At 37.0% G+C, this 21,596-nt stretch overlaps 1 protein-coding gene across 1 annotated transcript in view; it reads left to right on the top strand.

Moving 5' to 3' along the window:
• The window catches only part of PACRG (parkin coregulated), a gene marked incomplete at its 3' end in the record, with an annotated part of 237,180 nt that overhangs the window by 214,557 nt on the left and 1,027 nt on the right, over positions 1–21,596 (top strand). The window lies entirely within an intron of this gene.

Raw genomic sequence — 21,596 nt, 5'->3', positions numbered from 1 at the left:
TTATCTCTTATTTAGCACAAAATCAGTCTCTCATCATTCCAATTGTCTTCATGTGGGAAAATAACGATGCATCTTTTTGATGTACTCCTTCAGCTTTAATCGATTTAACTGTTGTCTGATGAAGATATTTGCTATCAAGCTTACTGCTTAGCTTCATTTTGTTGACTAAAGACTGCAAATGCTTGTTGACAGGAATGATCGGCACTTGTACTAGTAGCCTGTAAACATTAAGAAGTTCAAAATTTTTGTTTGCTTTTGATATTTGCCCAATACTGAGAGCAAGTGGGTCTTTTTAGAATGAGAAATGGGCCTGTCATTTCGCAAAGTTGAAAGGAGTTCAAATAAAGCTTCAGCTAGATTAGCAAATTAGGAATGGACAGGAAATCCAACAGAGTAGCCTTTCTGATGCTAGGCTGATAGTTCTGCACTGGCTGAAGTCTATGTAATTCTGTCCATTATTTCTGGGGGAAGTGGCAGACAGGAAGACAACAGGAATGGAAAGATAAACTATTTCCAAGTGTACCTCACTGGAAAAACATGACATTTGTGTTGTCTCTGGTAATTAATGGTAATTAATATTACCTACTGAGTTCTACATTTCTTCAGCCTTTTTGTGGGAAGAAAGCTCAGGCAGTGAAATTTTTGCCTAAACTACAAATAGATATGTGCCTTGTACAGTTCTTCCTGTGAGCAAGATTCATTCTGGAAACTGAGTCAGTGTTTTCAGAAACTAATGCATTTGAAATCTGCAATATCAGCCATCGGAAAGGTAGCTCCTATCTGCCCACATCCTTAAGTTTATTTGCGTAAATGGGCTTACTGGTTTCCTACTAGAAGTAAACTGTGAAGTTAGTAGTGGCAGGAGGCCACTGCAAGCAGAAAAAGGAGAGATTTATCTACTGACATCATAATAATTTTCTAAATTACCTGAAATATAAATCAGTTGTGTTTAAATGAAATCTGGGGGTTTTTTTAATCCTCTTAAATATACATAATCTTCCTGAATGCTTCCTGAAGACTTCCGAAAGACCTGTCACACAGCATTTCCTTGCACTACTCTTTCTACCCTTTCATTTTACTGTTATTTGGGGGGAAGGAGGAGCTGTTTGTTCTTGCTACTTACATTTCTTGTTTTGTGTGCGATTTCATTGCTTGGAAAAATAAAATGCTGTTTACCATGGAAAGGAGATAAATGTAGAATTATCATGCACCCTTACCTTTCTACATAGATATTGTAGCTTTCTCATTTTACACAGCTTCTAGTAGAGTTCCAGACTATTTGAATACAGCTGCCAATCACAGTTAATCAGAGAAAATTATATGGTGATTTTGTTCAGTGAACAAATGGACGTGAGTGACACCAGAAAGCGCATTTCATTTATATGTTGACTTTGACTTCCAAATCTCATCTTTCAGGGTGAAAAGCCACTTAGTCTGTCAACTCACCATGCTACTTATATTTCATCTCTTATCTTTGTCTTCATACCAGTTTAAGTCTAAAATTTACCTGATAATACTGTTGAAACATGCTCTCTCTTCATACAGAAGCTGAGTTAACTTTTCGTACAGGCCACTGATTTTGTCATGCAGGAGACTGTGGTTGCAGAATAAGCCTAGATGATCTTGATCTTATGTCTTTTGGAAAACTTCAGGGTTAGTTGAGTAATCTTGCTACTGACAAATTGTGTATGTTTTATTAACCTCCAGATCTTGTGTGGAAGGAGAAAAAGGTTTTTTTTCTCTTGGACTAACTGATTTTAGAGAAGATCATGTGCCTTATTTGGCTTCTGTTTGCAGTTGGAGGGGGTTTTTTTCTGCACCTTGTTTATTTTTATGCTATTGCCAATAATCCAAAAAGTATCATATATGGGTAAAAGCCTGGTATTAATATTACTAAGGATTGTAAAAGTGAACATGCATATCAAGATCTATAGCCCAACTGATCAGCTTCTAAATAGTAAAGGCAAAACATTTTCTAATTGACTGACACCATGTACTACAGCCATGCCCACTTTTCTTGCATGTTAATTACTAGTTTGTCATTTAAAAACATACTTCAAATTAGATTGCTAAGGTAGTGTAGCTCACTGAAAACCATATGTACATGCTAGTTGAGCCACAAATGGGAACTTGCTACAATAGTTAATAAGCCATAAAGTAAATAACCACTGACAAAAATATCAAATTATACTAACTATGCATCTGAAACAGACGAGAAAAAGAAAGGTGATTGTGGGATCCTATTTATAAGTGATGCATTTGAATGCTAGTCAGTGTATTTATCAAAAAGAGTCCCAGGTGGATTCAGGAGTTTAGTGGAACCCATTGTAGAAGTGAGGTGGGCAGCCAATGGTCACTGATGCTCAGGAGCTTTTGTACCTGGGTTTCTGTTCTGGTTTTCATCTTTTCTATGTTTGTATTTGGTCTGTTGTTTGGCACAAACAAAAGATGTAAATTTTATTTGTTCAAATCCATACTTTAATCATGGGATTCAGAAATATTGATGTTACGAAAGAGTTAAAAATATAAAATTTGTCAGAAAAAAAAATCAAAATTCTTGGAGAATATGCTATAATGATGGCATCAGAAGTAGAAATTACTGTGATTTAATGGTACAAAATCCAAATATTATGTGGCAGTTAGGCTCTACTTAATACAACTTGTGATCTACAAATTTAGAAAAACAAATGAGATTTCATTTCTAGCATACATGCTAAATTCAAATTACATCTAACAAACATGCTGACAATGTACTTTTCATTTCCTCATCCACAGAGGACAATCATAGGATCATAGAATGATTTAGGTTGGAAGGGACCTTAAAGATCATCTACTCCCAACCCTCCTGCCACGGGCAGGGACACTTCACACTAGACCAGGTTGCTCAAAGAGTTCTAGAGATGGGGCAACCACAACTTCTCTGGGAAATCTGTGCCAGTGCCTCACCACCCTTATAGTGAAGAATTTCTTCCTAATATTTAATCTAATCTAATCTGATCTACCGTCTTCTAGTTTAAAGCCATTTTCTCTTGTCCTGTCACTACATGCCCTTGTAATGTAGTATTACAAGGGTAATACTTTTGGGTATTGGAAGGGTGCTGTAAAAGATCTTCCAAGAGATCCAGTGTATTTAACCAGTGTAATTGTTCAATATGAAGCAATGATGGGTACCAAACTAAAAAAACCCAACCATCCAGTTCTTCAGGAACATTTAAAATACGTGTTTCCATTTATAGTATTTTGTGTACAGTAGAATACTTCTGAATGTTTGGGGTTTTTTTCTTCTTACTTGTAAGAAAAAAAATCTCTGAAAAAATAAGACAAAATTTATTAGTGCGTTTTAATAAATAATGTGTAACTAATAAATGCTGTTAAAATTATGCAAATAGATGTGTAAATGTATACAATGCATAGCTGGAGTACAAATGGTGATTTTACATTCAAATAGCTACATTTTGTATTTAGGTTCAGATTTGTAAACTGCATGAAGGTCATACATTATACTAATATCATACATACATTATAATAATGTCATTCAAAATGGTAGATTGGTTCTCTTAGATTTGGTATGTACACCTATTTGCACCTCCATTAATTACAATAGAAGACATGCATATACTCATGAAGTCAATTTGACCTTAGATAGTAGGACTAGGAAACACTTCTTCCTTAGTCATTTACTTCATCTTCCTGAACAAAAGCGGATTCATATTTTTATTATTTATGGACAACCATAAAGACCATGATCTTGCTATTTCTTTGTTCACATGGACTGTGATGAATCAGGTCTAATGGCAATATTATAAATGAAACACTTACAAGGAACAATCTCCAGCACTGAAAGTTCATAATATCAAATAGCGGGCTATATCCCACATTACTAATATAGGTCATGATCTGGACATCTAAAAAGCTCACTTTTTCCCTCGCTCTATTAGTCCTATTACTTTTCCTGAAACCAAACTGAATACTGTGTGTTTTAAAATTAAGGTCAAAGGAGGTGATCCTGCCCCTTTGCTCTCGTGAGACCCCACTTGGAGTACTGTGTGCAGTTCTGGTGTCCTAAAACATAAGAAGACATGGAGCTGTTGGAGCAAGTCCAGAGGAGGGCCACAAGGATGATAAGGGGGCTGGAGCACTTATACAAAGATAGGCTGAGAAAATTGGGGCTGTTGAGCCTGGAGAAGAGAAGGCTGCGTGGAGACCTTATAGCAGCCTTCCAGTAACTGAAGGGGGCCTGAAGGGGTACTAGAGAGCGACTCTTCATCAGGGACTGTAGCTATAGGACAAGGGATAATGGATTCAAACTGAAACAGGGGAAATCCAGGTTAGATATAAGGGAGTTCTTTACTGTGAGGGTGGTGAGGTACTGGAACAAGTTGCCCAAAGAAGTGGTAAATGCTTCATCCCTGGCAGTGTTCAAGGCCAGGTTGGACAGAGCCTTGGGCAACATGGTCTAGGGTGAGGTGTCCCTGCCCATGGCAGGGGGGTTGGAACTAGATGATCTTAAGGTCCTTTCCAATCCTAACTATTCTATGATTCTGGTTAAGAAATGGGGGAATTTTGGTTCTGTTATATAAAATAATAACAAAATTCTATTGCTGTCTTTTACTATTGAGTAGGCATTATGAAGCATTAAGGAATTGATGCCCATGTTCCATTTTTAATCTGTTTTATGGAATATTTGAGATGAGCGTACAACATCCCACTATTTGTTTGTAGGAGTCAATTTAAACTATTTCAGGGAACATATGCATTATATATGAAATACTCAAAGTTCCAGCTGAATAAACACTCAAGTTTCCCATCAGCTTCAAAGATCTACAAATAAACTTTGCACACAATTTGAAGTGAAAAATGTGTATTACATGCATCTGACCTTTTTCATTTAAAATGCTATTCTGCCTTGTCTAAATTATAGATGTTTAGATCTTTCTGTATTAAATAATTGTAGGTGGAGGGATGAAGAGCTTCATAGCTAGTATTTCACCACAATATATATTTATGGGCACTCAGACAGGTTTTATTATCAACACTTATTGTACCAAGTGTGAATTCATGTGTTGTGAAACTAAAAACATTTCAGAATATATGGCTAGTAAAGCTACTTTGAATGCCTATTAATACTTCTAGAGGAGGGGTGAAATATTATGATAGCTAGATGTTTTAGGGAAACAATACATTTAAATATTAGGGTTTTTTTTCTTGAAAGATAAAATCCAATTACATTCCTAAAGCGTTATTTCTTAATGATCGTGTTTTTATCAACTATAACTAAAATGTGGTCTTAAGTTGTTACGTGAAAAACTTATGCTGCTAAATGAGAACACGTTCATTTGCTGCAAGAACTCCATTCAGAAACAAACCAGCATGAATTAAAACCATGTAAGTAAGAAATGGTTAACTGACATAGGCAGTTGCTAAAATGAAGTTCTGGTGGATATTGCTGATGATGCTGAAGAGAAAAGAATGATTGTTTTTTTCTTTGTTAAAGGAATGTAAATTCCTTCAAAATAAACTGCATGGCACTAATCCTTCTGAAAGCAAATGGGCAGATTTTCGAAATATACCCTCAGAAGGAAGAATGATTGTATTCTGCTTTACATTAATATAAAAACAATTTCACAACATGAGGAAAAAGTTAATCCACACTCCTATTAACACTTCACCCATGAAAATCAAATCATAGCATTTGATCTTGCTCTCACTGAATTCAGTGTATTGAATTTAACAGAAAGACAACCTCATCACAGCTAAGTCCAGTACTGGCCCTGCTGCTCTAATTAGACTTTAACAATGTTAGTTTCTTTTTTCCCCTCATCTTTTTACTTTATTTCCCTTGACTGGAGTGCAATTTCTCAAAAATGTAGTCAACTAATCATTAACTGGCAGCAGCATATAGACTGAAACTTTAAATTGACAATTGCAGCAGTAGAATAGCAGGAATTTATAGAAGCATAACTGTTTCTTCTGCTGGGTGTGTGATAACTGTTTTTCTGCTCATTTACATTCAAAAGTAATTAAAGTCTAGGGCAGAACCGTGCACTGTAATGTTGGTGCAAACTCTATTTGGAGGTTATGCAGAGATTCCATGAAAACATCACAGTGGGAACTGTCATTTGTTTGCATTGTCACTTCCTAAAAATTTGCAGAAACATACCCTTGAAAGAATTAGGTCACACAAAATGTGGCCTGAGGGCTTCTCATTTCTGTTTTCCCCAGTGGAGTTCTGCAGCTGATGCGATAAAACCGTTCTACATCAATAATTTTTTCAGTTTATGTTTCCTGAAAAATTTGGCTTATGGAAATAAACCATCTTTGTCATTCAGTGGGAAAACTTGTCTTTCCCTACAGTTCTGGTTTCTTGATGCAAATGCAGTGGTGTTACAGTGCATATAAAGGTGCATAATAAATGTTGGCAACTGTAATGATCTTCTGAATCTTCTTCAGACAGTTGTAGTTAAAGCTGTGCATTAAAAAGCATGTCAGTAATGTAAGAAAATGATTACAGCAAAATTTGCTTTCCCTAGGCATTACAACTTACATATAAATAAAAGCAACTTCAAAGCTGAGAAATTTTCTTTCTCATGACATTCCTTACCAAAGTCTCACAGTGTTTCATGGTCATGTCTGCCTTTTCCTGTTAGAGGGGTAATGTATAGCTGTATTTTTGGTACTGTGAAAAAAGTTATAACAACATACCTAGCACTTTTCATATTGAAAAATATGCTAATTAATCACTGTAGTGGGCAGAGAAAAGCTAACTCCCTCTCTCATTTAGTCTTCTGAAACACACTGATTTACATGGTGAGGCATGAATATAGCTGACAGCAGTATTAGGTCCTTCATTTCTTAATACTTTGTATATGCTTGCCTTGCTTGGTTGCTTGCTTCTTTAGTTAGGACATGTTTTTGGAATAAATAAACACCCTTTAGTCCTGATTTTGCAATCACTTACACACTTGCATGGCAGTTTCCTGAATCAGATGAATCAGACCTATATCTGCTTATGATACCAAGAACTGCATTTTATGTAGCATGAGATTTATCTTGTTGACAAATTTTGCATTAATTTTGTTGAACTCCATTTTCTGAAGCTTCTGATGCACATGCTTAACTAACTATTTTCCTTATCTTCCTCTATTTTCTCCTCATTTGTTTCATTTTTTTTTTTTTTTTTATTTTGTGGTAATATTTTGTTTAAGCTTACAATGTTACAGATGATGCTAGCATCTAGTTTATGTTTGTCCAACTTGCCTTATGGTCACAGCAGTTTTTCTTGAATATTTGGAAGGACCTCTTGTGAGTAGAACACAGAAAGACCATCTTTATGTAATTTCTATAGGTTGTGCAGTAAAATAATGCCTTTAACTGTTATTGCAATATAAATAAAAAGACAAAGAATAAGCTTGTATCACTTTTAGATCAGTTATTACATCTGTAAAAACATAAACAGTCATAAATAAATGAAGATAGATGCAGAATAACCATCTGTTAGGAAGTTAGTTCAAGTCAAAACACTTAAAACTTGGCACTGTAGATGTATTCATGTAAATGTGTATTTAGGCATTTAAATACCTAGCCTCATGTACAGATGTTCTGATTCACTGCAGCCCTCATTTAGGAACTGGTAAGGGCTCAGGATCAGCCCGCTCAGCTACCGGCGACTGGATTCAGGTGCTAAACTTTGGGTCTCTCTGAAAACACTGGCACAAGTCCATAGTCTAACAAAAGGCCTGTCTTACTGATTCTTCCTTGCCCGATCATAAGCATATAGGTCACAAGAGCCTTTCTCTATTGTAACTAATTTGATAATTAGGTAAAATCTCCCTGATCATGAAAGATGTAGATTTGAAGCTACATGGGTTCAACGATGCTTATTTCCTGCTTCCTGGGAGAGCGCTTCACCGTTAGGTTTTCAAACTATAAAAACTAAAGCAGCCATTGCTGCCTTTGCTCATGTTTTTTTGTTTTGTTCTGGTTTGGTTTGGGTTTTTTGCATGCCTTCTTAAAAATACAGGGCTTAAGGGGCCACAAGGTTATTCTGTGTGTCTCTCCCCACCCCCACAGCTCCCACAACTTTTAAACTCATTGTGCAAAATTCAAGGGGTCAGAGTTTGTAGAAAAATAAGCATCTGGGTAAAGGGAAGACCCAAATTCATGCCCCTAGTAAGAGAAATGTTGGTAGGGTGTAAAACATGTAAAAGGTGTCAAAACAAGCCTTAGCTTATACTATATCATTATCGCCTTGTGGCACAACTTGCTTTTAAAGAAATCATTCAATCTCACCCAAAAGGAATGGCAATAGACATCTACCCTCAGGAAAACTTCTTGGCTGTAGTTCCAGGGTTGATGCAAACATTTTAGTCTCAGAAACAAAGCAAGATTTTAGATACTGTTCTGCTCTCTGTTCCCTGCTGTCTACCTTCACTGATCAGCCTTTCACTCACTTGGACTTTGTTCTTGGGAATGTAACTCCTACCTTAGGCTGTGAGGTAGGTCTACTGCAACCCTACCAACTCTCCTACAGATCCCATGTGACAGTTATTAAGTGTTGCAACTCCTGACTTGGTCTGAAATTTCTATTATGACTGTATGAGAGTTATACAATGATATTGCCTCCTGCTCTGCGTCTCTAATTCTGCCTGACTGTTTTCACAGTTGTCTTCCATGGATGTGTGAAGTTAAGTCAGTCTGTTAGCTGATAACTGTGAGTGCTATTATTGTTCCTCTCCTACAAAATCAAGTTCTTATCTTATTTCACCTACACAGCTAGAAGCATACGCTATGTTTAAGCCAATCTGGGCTGATAGATATGAATATATTACAATAGTGAGAAGATGTAAATAAACTGATATTTGCCTGACTTCCTCTATGACTTCTGAGGATTCAGTGACAGTGGTTATAATCTCTGCCAGACAACTATCGGCAGTTTTAGGAGCTGTTGAGGCAGATGGCTGAAGCACTAGATCTGATAACAAGCATGCCTAAACTGACTTACTGACTTTTCAGCATTTTTTGATATTAAATAGAGAGGAAAGCTTATGTCCCTCTAAAATGAGGATATTACCAAACCAGCAAGAGATCTCTGTATGATTAAAAGGATAGAAAGGAGAGGTCTCAAGCACTGTGAGGCTGTTGGTACCTGTCCTGTCATGGACTGGTAGCAGCCTTAGTTCACCTCCTCCATCTTGAGAAGTCAATACTTAAGCTGATAGCACACATTCCTGTAGAAGCCCTATACTTACATTATTAAGGCTGACGTTCCCTTCTAATAATTTTCCAAGTAAACTTGTAAGATTCTTGTGAGATTCTTACTCAGAACTTTAAAGCAGAGATATTGGATCCTAGCTACAGACATGCAGCTATGCCTATCTACCTTTTAAGAAACTTAACCAGCCAAATGCATGTCCTTGGCTTCCTTTCCACCACTTTCAGCCCTTGGGTTTCTTTGTCTTCTGTTCTTCCACATTTTTGTTCCTGGGACAAGAATTGTCTGATTTACTTACCAGTCAAGTGCCCCATAAACTTTGGCTGTGCTGGCCAATTTAATTCAGACGGACCTTTCTAGATATCACCATTCAGTGACGAAACTTCTTGGTGACAAGAATTTTACTCACACGAATTTATGGAGACTATTATAAGTTATTCTTTTCCCTTGAAATAACATCCCATAGTTTCCTTCAAAAGTCATCATTCTGCAGCAGCCGCTGTTGTCCAGAAATGCTCAGTGATATTTTTCTGAAGCAGAGTTTTCTGTTACTCTCGATGTAGTGCTTCCATGGGTACCAATTCAGCACTGCAGCTGCAGAGTTGGATCAGAGACCTGTAAACTCACCACAGCCATTACCACTAAACAACGTAGGAGGTGAAACAGCCATCTGTGGGCTGCTGGGGAGAAGTGATAAAGGAATTCTGTGAGGCGTTACTTCTCCCTTTCCTATGGAAGTTAACCATATCCACTGGGCAATAAGCATTCCAAGAAAACTGCACAAGAATATTACTCTTTAAATATGTCTCATTTAGACATTAGTCATGCTGTCTTCCAGGTTATCTTTTCAGTGGTCCCAATTTTATCTAAAAAGACCCACTCATGACTTTCCTTCATAAGAGTGGCCATATCATTGTTATTAATGCAAAGCTAGTAATAATGTGTGAACATACTGTCAGATCATCCAAGTGTGAGGAAGCATACTTGGATTGCCAGGGAAGAATTGTCTTGAGAGCTTTTTACTTTTGTTCTTCATTATAATACATGAAAATGCAAACTTACAAATATGCAAACACATTGTGCTCTGCTGTGCTATTTAACTGTTGGTTAGAAACCTCTAGGCTAGCCTGAATTGACCAAGAGCATTCAGCCATATCACTTCTTGTCTTGTCTCTTCCTCCCTGTCCTGACATGCATGTGTGTATGTGTGTGTATGAGCTGTTTTCCTTCTGAAGCTGAACAGCTGTAGGCTTGCCAGGCACCAGGGCTGGAAGGGCCGTAAGATGAGTGAATGATGAATAAAAAATTAAGATTGCAGTTACAAAATGTAGCATGCTTTAATGATAAGTGGGAGAATGTAAGTGCTATGTGCCAGGATTGGCTGGAGAATAACAAATTACAAAATTTCTAATCCTGTGTTTTAAGGCTCTGTCACAGCAAGATGTCAGGACAGCAAGCACTCAAATAACCATGGCAAGGGAGATGAACTTACTGTAACTAGTATGTTTCTGTCAGTCTACAGATACCTGCTATTTGCAGCAGTTTAGGACAAGCAAATGCAAATTCACCTGAGAAGCAAAAATTCTTTTTCCAGCTTTACTGTTCAGGTTCATTGCTTTTGTAATCAAGTGAAAGTGTATTAAGAAAAATATTAGAAACTGAACCAGAAGTGCTGTTTGTTAGCAGCTTGACGTTTTCTATGTGATGGCATTTGTACAGATATCATAAAGGTATTACTAGTGTTAACCAGGTTCCAATTTACTCTGCTGAGCATGTCATGTATCCTGCTTGTACACAGAAATGCCATTTTCACTTATATGTATAGTCCCAGAATAGATAAATTTAAAGGTCTTTTTCAGTAAACATGTAAAAACAAGTACAGCCTTAAGAGATTATGTGCTTATGGATGATTGCAATTCTTCAGGTGTAAGAAATGTGAGAAACAGCAACATTTTTTTTCCCTATACTCATACACACCAACATTAAAATTGTATCAGGATGCTGTAAATCAGAAAAATATATTCTTGATTCTTTGTCCTATGGCTAGGACCTATGATTGCTTTTTATTCTTTCAGAGAAATACTATCTGGAATGGGAAAAAAGATTCTGCATTAACAGTTTTTAGTGGAAATAAAAATTTGTCTTAAAATAATGAACAAAAGTAATAAAGTGTAATAAAAGAAATTCATATTTTTGTATATTAAAAATTATTTTCCCTGAAAATATTGTAATATATATGAATCACAGTTTCATCTTAAATAAAAAAGCCACTAATAATTTCTCATCCTGTGGGTTTTATACACACCTATTGTGCACAATTACTTCTTTGTTATAAACAACTGTATTTAGGCATCATTAAAATGCTCGTGTTTTAATAACACTGCAATCCCTTTGTGAAAAGTTAGGAGGACATTTTAAAAAACACAGTCTCTAGAGTCTATGATACCTACAGTGGCATGGTAAATAATGATTTTACATTGGATAGTAAAGGAAGTAATCTTATAAAAGTTGCATAAGTGGTGAAACAAACAGGTTTGCTGTGTATTGCAAGAGCTGCTAAATCTCAGTAGGTGGTCTGAGTACTGGGTCAGGTTACTGGAAAAGCATGTGTAAATATCTTCTGTCTTTGCACAGGCCCACTGATGTTATCAATAGCATAGTTACTGTTAACTGCCATTGCAGTTCAGTTTCTTTCTGTTGGGTTGGTTTTTTTTTTTGAATTCAGCAAAATTCTTCTCAGACAAATGAAACTAGCAGACAGGTCAGGAGCTCACGGTATCAGCATGCTCCACTATTTGAGTTCCTGCAGTCTTAATGGCAAGCTAGACAAATAGGCAGTTGTACCTGAGGTGGCTGAATTAGTAACCACTGAGATGGGTTATGCAATTTCACAACATGCCACCAACCAACTTCCCTTTGATTTATCTCAGGATAGAGATACATGTTCAGAGAAATAGATGGTTCCTCTGTTCACTTAGTAACAATAAAAAGTTCTAAAGTGATCTCTAAAGGCAGATATTTAAAGCCAATATTTAAAATAACATGTTTAAAATTAACTTAGGTCAGAATAAGGTTTGAAAAACTCACTAAGCTATATTGGAGAGCTCTCATATCTCCACTCCTTAAATCACTCTCCCTTCAGCTTACTACTTCATAATTTAAAATGACAGAAGAAGATGCAAAGAGTAAATGTTTGAGATGATCATCTGCTGTACTTTATTTTTGTTCAGCTGTAGTCTCAGGTTAGTGGTAGTATGTCCTCACTAAGCAGTGTGCCACAGAATACAGGAGTGGCTTCCTGGCCTATCAACATACAGTCTCTTCAAGCATCACTTCAAAAGATTGAAGTAGCATACAAGAAGAGTAACAGGAACAGTAAATTTCTATAACCTGAGATATTGGGGGTTTTGCATGTCACTTTATTTCGCCCATCTACAAAAAGGGCCAGAAGGAGGATCTACAAGGAAGGGAATTACAGGCCTGAAGAAACTTCTGGAGAAACTGGCTGCTCATGGCTTGGACAGGTATCTTCTTCACTGGATAAAAAAATTGGCTGGATGGCTGACCCCAAAGATTGGTGGTGAATAGAGTTAAATCCAGTTGGTGGCCAGTCACAGGTGGCATTCCCCAGGGCTCAGTACTGGTGACAGTTCCATTTAATATCCTTTATCAATGATCTGGACAAGGGGATTGCGTGCACCCTCTCTAAGTTTGCAGATAACACCAAGTTGGGTGGAACTGTTGATCTGCTTGAGGGTAGGAAGGCTCTACAGGGGGATCTAGACAGGCTGAATTGATGGGCTGTTGTATGATGTTCAAAAAGGCTTCGTGCTGGATTCTGCACGTGGGTCACAACAACCCCATGCAATCCCCCAATGGCCTGGGGACGAGTGGCTGGAAAGCTGCTCGACGGAAAGGGACCTGGGGCTGCTGACTGATGGCCACTGAATGTGAGCCAGCTTGTGCCCAGGCAGGCAAGAAGATCAAGAGCATCCTGGCTTGTATTAGAAGTAGTGTGGCCAGCAGGGCCAGAGCAGTGATTGTTCCCCTGTACTGGGCACTTGTGAGGCCACACCTTGAAGACTGTGTTCATTTCTGGGCCCTTCACTACAAGAGAGATATTGAGGCTGGAGTAGGTCCAGAAAAGGGCAACAAAGCTGGTGAAGGGTCTGGAGCACAAGTCTTATGAGGAATGGCTGAAGGAACTGGGGTCATTTAGTCTGAAGAGAAGGCTTACGGGAAACCTCATCACTCTCTACAACTACCTGAAAGGAGGTTGTAGTGAAGTGGGGGTTGGTCTCTTTCCAAGTAAAAAATGATAGGACAAGAGGAAAGGGCCTCAAGTTGCACCAGGGAAGGTTTAGGTTGGATATTTGGAAAAAAATCTTCACTGAAATTGTTGTCAAGCATTGGAACAGGCTGCCAAGGGAAGTGGTTGAGTCACCACCCCTGAAGGTATTTAAAAGATATGTAGATGTGGCACTTGGGGATATGGTTTAGTGGTGGACTTGGCAGTATTAGGTTAATGGTTGGACTTAATGATCTGAAAGGGTTTTTTCCAACCTAAATGATTCTATGATTCCCAAAGAACTACAGCTTTCCTTATGAAGCTGTCATCTTTGCTGTGAGAAGATCTCAGCCATTCAGCACATTGGGCTGGAGGCTGCTGGGCTTCTTGCTTTCTTCACACTCGGGACAGCTTTGAATAACAGGTCAAGCGACAAAAGGTACAGGTGCAATTTAGACAAGATTAGAGTATCTAATTGAACAGTTCTTCTTATTCACTTATCTTTCTTCACACCTAATGCAGCAAAAATGTTGAAAAAGATAAGAGACAGTTTTGTGAGAGATTTCTAAAGCCTGCATGCGGTGTATGTGCAGTTCCTATATTGCTCTCAGAGGCTGCAATGTTCACAATCCAAAAGCTGTGAATCTGCAGAAAAAACACACACCTAGGGGACACAATTTTCTTTCTTTTTTATCTGTTTTACATTCTTGTAAATAAAACCTGCACATTATAATACATTTTAGTTGTATAAAAATTAGGGGTTTTTCTGTTTGCTTGAAAAGCTATTATAAATTCGTATGTGTGCTTTTCTTAATGTAAAATGAATGGCTGTTAACTAGCTTTTGATAAGTATTTATTTTTATGTCCTTTATGTTCTTCATAAAAAGAATGCAAATTCATATCTTGGGAAGGTAATTTTTATTAATTATTTTTATCTATGATATGCACTAATCCAACTGAAGAAACTCAGAAACAATAGTCACATTATTCAGTTTACTTTAGAAAAATATGTATTACAAAAATTTAAAGACAAACTGAAAGGACACATCCTGACCCTTGTAAGTACACGTATCTGGGGGAGCAGGGTGTTGGTTTCTGTCTGGCTTGAGGATAAAATAGCACATTCCAGATTCAGTGATAGCTGTCCTTTAAAATGCATAATTTCTCTCCTTGTCCTGTAGCAATGAAAGAAATCTTGGCAAATCCACAGAGTCATTCACAGCTTTCATCTCCCTGTCCCTTCTCAAATCATTGCTAAAGCACCCTCATTTGACTTCAGGTTCTTGCTTATTTCACTTAATTAGGGAACAGAAAAAATAGAAAATTGTCAATTTCTGGCATATCCAGCATCTTACAGGCATATCTAACAACTTGCTCCCATAATTCTGGTGGGAATTTTTTTATATATTGACCTACTTTTTATATGGTTGCATTTCAGTGACAACAAACGACTCACCCTTCTGTCACAAAGTTATGAAAGCAGTTACTGAATCATTTAGTCATCAATGAAAGTTTTGATGGGCAAGCTATAACAAATAGGGTCCTTAAATAGTAATGATTTTGAACAGTGAATTTAGACACAACAAATTCCATTAGTACATGACAGATGTACAAACATATCAACAGTTATTAACATGAAGAAATTAATTACTGAACTTTTTGCTTGTGGAGAAAAAATAAACCAAAAAAACCCCTAACGCTTTCCCTCAAAAGCATTTTGGTTACATTAATAAAAATATTCCAATGGGGGAAGGAGGATGGATTGCCAAGCAGCTTAAGTTTAAATATGAATAAATTCAGTGTTAAAAATTGGCTATTGTAGGGTTATGTTTCATGCTGAAATCAGCATTCTTTAAAGCATTTTGGGACTTTCAGCTTTGTCACTTTACATTACATTTAAAAAATAAATTATGTTTGTTCCACACACAAAGATTTCTTTCCATGGTTTTAATTCCTTTTGCATTAATTGTGCTATATTTAGATGAGAAAGTAATGTGACAAACAAATGTATTTCACATCAGTCCAGCAAAGCTATGCAAATTTTGCACACACAAACATGATTTCTAGCTAAAAAAAACAGTATTTGCTTTGTACTGGCTTATATACATCCAAAACAAAAGGAAGAACATCAGATTCACATAAGTGGTGCAACTCTTTTTGCACTTTAAGCATGTTTTGTGACTAATGATCATTTTGCAACAGTAAACAGTGTACCAAGGCCGCAGAGATCTCAGCCTCCAGTTTCTGTTCCCTTGTTAAGCATGCTGTTTATCTAAGATTATTTAACTCTACTTTGTTTGATATTGATCTGTAGCACAAACATAAGCAAACTTCAAAGTCTGCATTAATTGGAGAAGTTTAAGTATGTATAGAGGAAAAAATCTCACAATAATATTCTCTTATTTTTTAACCTTGCTGGTCTAATATGCTTGCTAATAAGATTTGTTACAAAAGCTGTGATTTCATTTTCATTATTGTACTTCTATTAAAAAGAAAAAAAACAGAAAAAAAGAATTCTGGACTTAGAAAGGATTACATCTGATGTTGCTAACATTTCCTGGAAATCGAAAACTGTGATAACAGCTGCTGTCTTGGCTCATTTTCAGTTGAGTTTTTTGGTTTGTTGGGTTTGGGTTTTTTTTATACTGCAGCAATTTACGAGTAGTTACAGCTATCTGTAGTAGGCTTACATCATTAGTAAAACATCGTAAGTCAGTCAAATGTTTCCTTTCCAATCAGAGCACTTCCTCCACTTACTGAATTGTTGACTTTCTGAACAGTATTTATAGTAATGGCACTTAGATTTTATAATAAATGCTGATTTATGAAATAACTAAAAGCTAGCTGCATATGGAAGATAGCTATAAAAGAATCTGTATTTCATGCTGAAGCAAAATGCCTTCAATGAGAATTAAGAAAATCGTGGAAGCATCTTACTTAGATAATACTTAGCTGATTTATATCAAAAGTACAAAATCATTATTTTCTAAGACCTATGATGAGCAGAAATGTCTCTCTATTATTATTCTTTTTAAATTCCAAGTGTACAGGCTTTCTTCTTGGATTGAAACATGCTGCAATCTCTGCAGCACTGTAGCATTGTAAAGTGATAAGCACTCAGAACTAGTGGTGAAAAATAGCAGGAAGAGCCAAGTAAAGAAAGAGGTAGACAACTCTGTGTGTTGACAGTGTCAAAAAAACAGGTCTGTGCATATTCAAAGGTTTTGGCCTCCTTAAAGTATATAAGTGCTTTCAGCTTTAAAGTTTTCAAGTGCTTTGAAAGATACATGTTAATTTTTTTAAAAGTTGTGTTTTCATAGTTTCAAGTCAGTGTTAATGAAATTTTATTAATTTTTCTGCCAAATCTGTGCCTCTTGCTTTTGTATACGATTAAGATTCCAGCAGCAATGCTACATACACAGCTTAGAATCTGTTACTATGACAAAAGTTTAGGTTTGTTTTCTATCAAAACAGATAAAAATTCTCCATGTGAAGTCCGCAACTTCAGCAAATCTTCCTTCACCAAATACATTTTGATATTTAAGGAGCAGTGCTTCCTTTTATCACATTTGAAATGGTGGGTGAAAAGCTCTGCCAGCTCCAGGGGATCTCTGCACCATTTCTCATTCTGGGATTACTCTGCTCTGAGCAACTGCAGGTATTTCAGCCTGAGCAACCTGACCTAACTTTGAAAATGGAGCTGACATTGAGACAGGCATTTGGACCACCTGGCTCCAGAGGTTCTTTCCATCACAAATTATTCTATGAGCTCTTTTTTCCAATGCTCCAGCTTTACGACCAGCCTGCATGAAGTCAGTTTGCGCTTTTGTGTGCACATAATCTAGACATGCCCTAAGAAACATTTAAAACTGGTGTTCACGTTGTTCCGAGCCCTCAGGAATGGAACACAGGGTTTTCTCTCTGGGTTAGTAATGCCCAGAATTTGTAACCTCCTGGTGGCTTTTCCTTCACCTAAGCCAAATGAACTGGCTATTTCTTAGCAGACAGGATGGTTTAGAGTCCTACCCTGTGACTTTTCACAGACTTTCCATTAAATGAATAGGGAGACGGAACTACCTTATCCTTCCTGGAACTGACAATTTCAAAGCACAGTTGAGTCACAGTGAGAGGAGCAGTGGTAAGGAGCCCTCCTCCTCGCTGCCAGACTTACTCATTAGGGGCTTTCATTTTCCACACCAGCCAGGAAGCCAACATATTTTATGACAACTAAACTAAGCCTAACAAGAGGACTTTAAAAAATTAAGCTCTGAACTGTATCTGAACAGTGAACACTATTGTGAACCCTGACATAGATGCATGTCAATCTATAGCTAAAATCAACTTCCGTTTATTTCTTCATATTAATGCTAACTCCTAGAAGAAAAAAAGTCCTGAAATTTTCCACAAAATATTTTAATGCTAGTTTGTACTGCTTAACTGTATATTGTTCTGTTTCAGGCTTTTCTGTAGAAATACAATTCTGTACTGAGAAATATATCTGCACCTTACAATCCAATCACTGTTGGCTTTTTGAAGTAAAAGCCTTATTCTGTTAAGTGGTTAGCATGCTGGATTACTGTAATAATTTTAATTGCTGAAAATACCTGTTGGCTTTACTAGGATGAACAAGCAGCTTAAAAATTATTTTTACCATAGTTGTATTTTACTATAAATAATACTTTCATCCTATACATTAAAAAGTCAAAAAGGATGATTTGTGACTAATCCCTTTCATGACTTGGAGCAAGTCACTTTACCTTTTGGTATCTTTGTTTCTCAAGATTCAAATAGGGAGGAATGATAACTATCTTTCCAAGCAGGTTTATTGATTTGTATACAAAAAAACCCAGCCCAAAACCATTATACAAGAGCTCTTAGTTGTTAACTAGTAGTAGTTAAAAAATTTCTGCTAGGACCTACTTGTTCCAAGACAAGTTGAAATATATATGTGTGTATATATGCACTTAAAAGTTCATCAGTAAAGAAAGGAATGGCCTTTGAGTAACAATTTGATTTAAAACATTGCTTAACCTAGGGACACAGGGCTTCTTTCACTGTCTCTTCAGAAATCTCTTCCAAGTATTATTCTGTCTGCCACACTAAGCATTCCTCAGATATTTAACATCTGTGGAAATTCTAATATCCCAAGATCTACAGCATCCCTACAGCAACAAGTGTATGGAAACTCCATTTTCAATCTGCGTGTTCCATGAAGCAGAACCTTAGGAACAGCCACCATCAAGAGCAGACTCTGTTATCTGTAACATACCTACAGCATATGGTACTTCAACATATTCAGGGGATTGGAAAAACTTTTTTCGAGAGGTGACCTGCCTTGAAGTGAAATCTAATGAACTGAAAGAATGTCTCAGACACTTTCAGATGCTAACAAATGTCCCTGTTCTTATTCAGAGATAAGAATAAATCTGCCTGAACTTTAAGGGTTGGTTTACATTTCTCGTCCAGTCCAGTACTTGAAAGTTGTCACATCAAGCTCTTATTGCATTGATAGAAACTTGCTTGTCCTTCTTTAATGAAGTACAATATTATATTTGTAGTATTAGCCTAATGAAATTTTAAAATTATATTAGGTGGAATACAATTAACACCAGATTTTCATTAATATCTTGAATCATGAATAGAAGCATGTCTAGACTTAAATACAAACCATGTTTTAAAGCAAAATTCAAATTCACCTCCATTCCCTGCCAAAGCCTAAGTTCAGTCCCCGAGGGTCTGAGCAGGGTTTCCTTAGCTACAGCAGTTGGCATCAGCAGTGCTGATGGTAGGGCAGGGAGCGCCACTCTTGGGCTCGAAGCACTGGGTGATTTCATCAGCTAGCACAGGTCTTGACAGGTGCAAAGCCTTTCATTTGATGTTAAGGACTATAAAACCCTTGGTGCATGATTTAGATGACTAGGAACTAACTTTTTTATCCAGGAAGTGAAAATGAGTTCTTTTCCCGAGTGTAATCCTCTAGATCTCTTTCAATGCATTTCTTCTAAACACAGAAATAACATTTGCTGTGAAAAGAGTTCTTGATGCATGCTAAATTTGCCAGACATTTCACTTCGAGACAAAGATATGACAAATGTGCTTCCTAGCATTTTCATGTTGATGTATTCTTCCTCACAAAGGACAACTTCATAAAAAGCTTGAATCAGATTCATGTTCACACTTTACATATGCAACGTTTTTGTGGCTGACAGAGTTGGCTTCTCGCGCAAACTAACTTGGAAATAAAGTCAAACCATGCTGAGACCGCTATACTTCAGCAGCTATTTTCTTCCAACGAATCATCATTATTATTATGACTAGATATTTACCCTTAGGTGCATTGGGCAGATCATTGTGACTCATCCGTTTAGTTGATGTTGTCCTGTTGGGTTAATGATTATCTTTTTTGTCTGAAAGATTTGTTAATTCCTGTAACTGCATAGGATAGCTATTTTAGTACTTAGCTGGTGACCTCGATGCTGACATAACCTTTCTGGTATTATTGTGTCATGACATTAATGTGAATTATGGCTGTCTTGAGGATACAAACCTTCATATAGCACAAATAGTCTGTAGGGAAAAAAATGTAATGATGGTCTGCACATCACACATTCAGTCTTCCCTTGAAGACTATTTCCATTATCATTGTCTCATTCTCTTAGGCACCTTTTAATCAAGCATCTAGGCATCATTTTTTGTACAGACTGTGCTCTATAATAAAGACTATAACAGGGGATTCTGGAAAATACCTCTGCTACCAGCATTATCATGCTGTCTTGTTGGCCTCCTCCAAACTTGCTTAGCAATATATCACCCTTACTCCAGAGAGCTGATTTTTTTACTATTTCTTTGAAAGAATGATGAAAGCTGTGTAAGCTCATTAGCAGAGCATGTGTGTAGGCTTAAAATTACAGGTAATAGACAAATGGTTGGAAAGTCAGTAATCCCTTTACATATTTGCCAAGACTTAGGTCAAGGTTCAGGGTTTCCTTTCTTCAAACCAGTGAAATGAGATATACCTCCAGGTGTTCTGGGGAGTGCTGGCAGTGCACATGCAACACAGGTGATGAGCCACAGTTGATATCAGTTGTTTTCTCTTTTGTCTAAATTGCACTCAATTGTAAAGGGCTTTTCTTTTTGCATCAGGATTTTGTACAAGACAATCCTTTTATTTAATAGGTCTTGCTGTTTCCTACGCACTCACATAATCTGTTATTTTTAACATTACACTAAATTCATTGTAAGAAATTTTGATGTCACAACCCTGGCTCCTCATGTCAGTGAAATAAACAGTTAATATATAGGAAAATATTCATTTGCTTAAGAGTAATCATAAAAAAATATTGCTGCCTTTCCACTTGAAGCCCAGTCCTTGTATGTCCCATCTGTATCTGTGTAAACATTTTGCAAGAAGCAAAGTGACACAAATGTGTGTAAGGAGTTTGAAAAGCTGGTGCACATATAATTAACTTGGAGTGCAATCAGATATTTTACAGGAAAATTCAGCAAAAGGATGATTTTTACCCATATTCATCAGTTCTTTCTTCATGAACATAGTTCTTCAGTTTTTACTGGTAACAAAGTCACAGACTTTAAATCCAGATCCCCAGGATTAAATCCAGGACAGGTTGTGAGGATGGGTGCAGTTGTATGTCTACGCCTCACCAACCTGGGGATGTTGAGGCAGCAGTGGGTGCAAAATCTACTCTCACTCTTGGGTGCACTGCGTTTCTGATGTGAAAGGCAGGCACTACCCATGAAGGTGGTTGCGTTGTCTTGACAAACATATCCTTTGCTGGCTGGCTGACAGTGTCAATGAGCAAGCAGCGCTATTTGAGGTGCTAAATGTATGACATGGGCACATTGCCACCACTGCCCACTGTGAGACCACTGATTGACTGCATGTGGACTACTCCAGAGCAGTGTGACAGCCTCTCTCCCAGCCACTGCACCACAGCTAATCTGAGTAGGTTATGCTTCTACCAAATACTTTTATATATATATATATAAATCTTCGAATGTCTTTTTTATATATATTACAATATATATTAATATATATTATTATATATTATATTATTATATATTATATATATTAATGTC

The sequence above is a fragment of the Psittacula echo genome, assembly GCF_963264785.1.
Source record: "Psittacula echo genome assembly, chromosome: 4".
NCBI classification, from domain to species: Eukaryota; Metazoa; Chordata; class Aves; order Psittaciformes; family Psittacidae; genus Psittacula; species Psittacula echo.
Note: the sequence above shows the minus strand (reverse complement) of the source record. Positions and strands in the feature narration are given on the sequence as shown.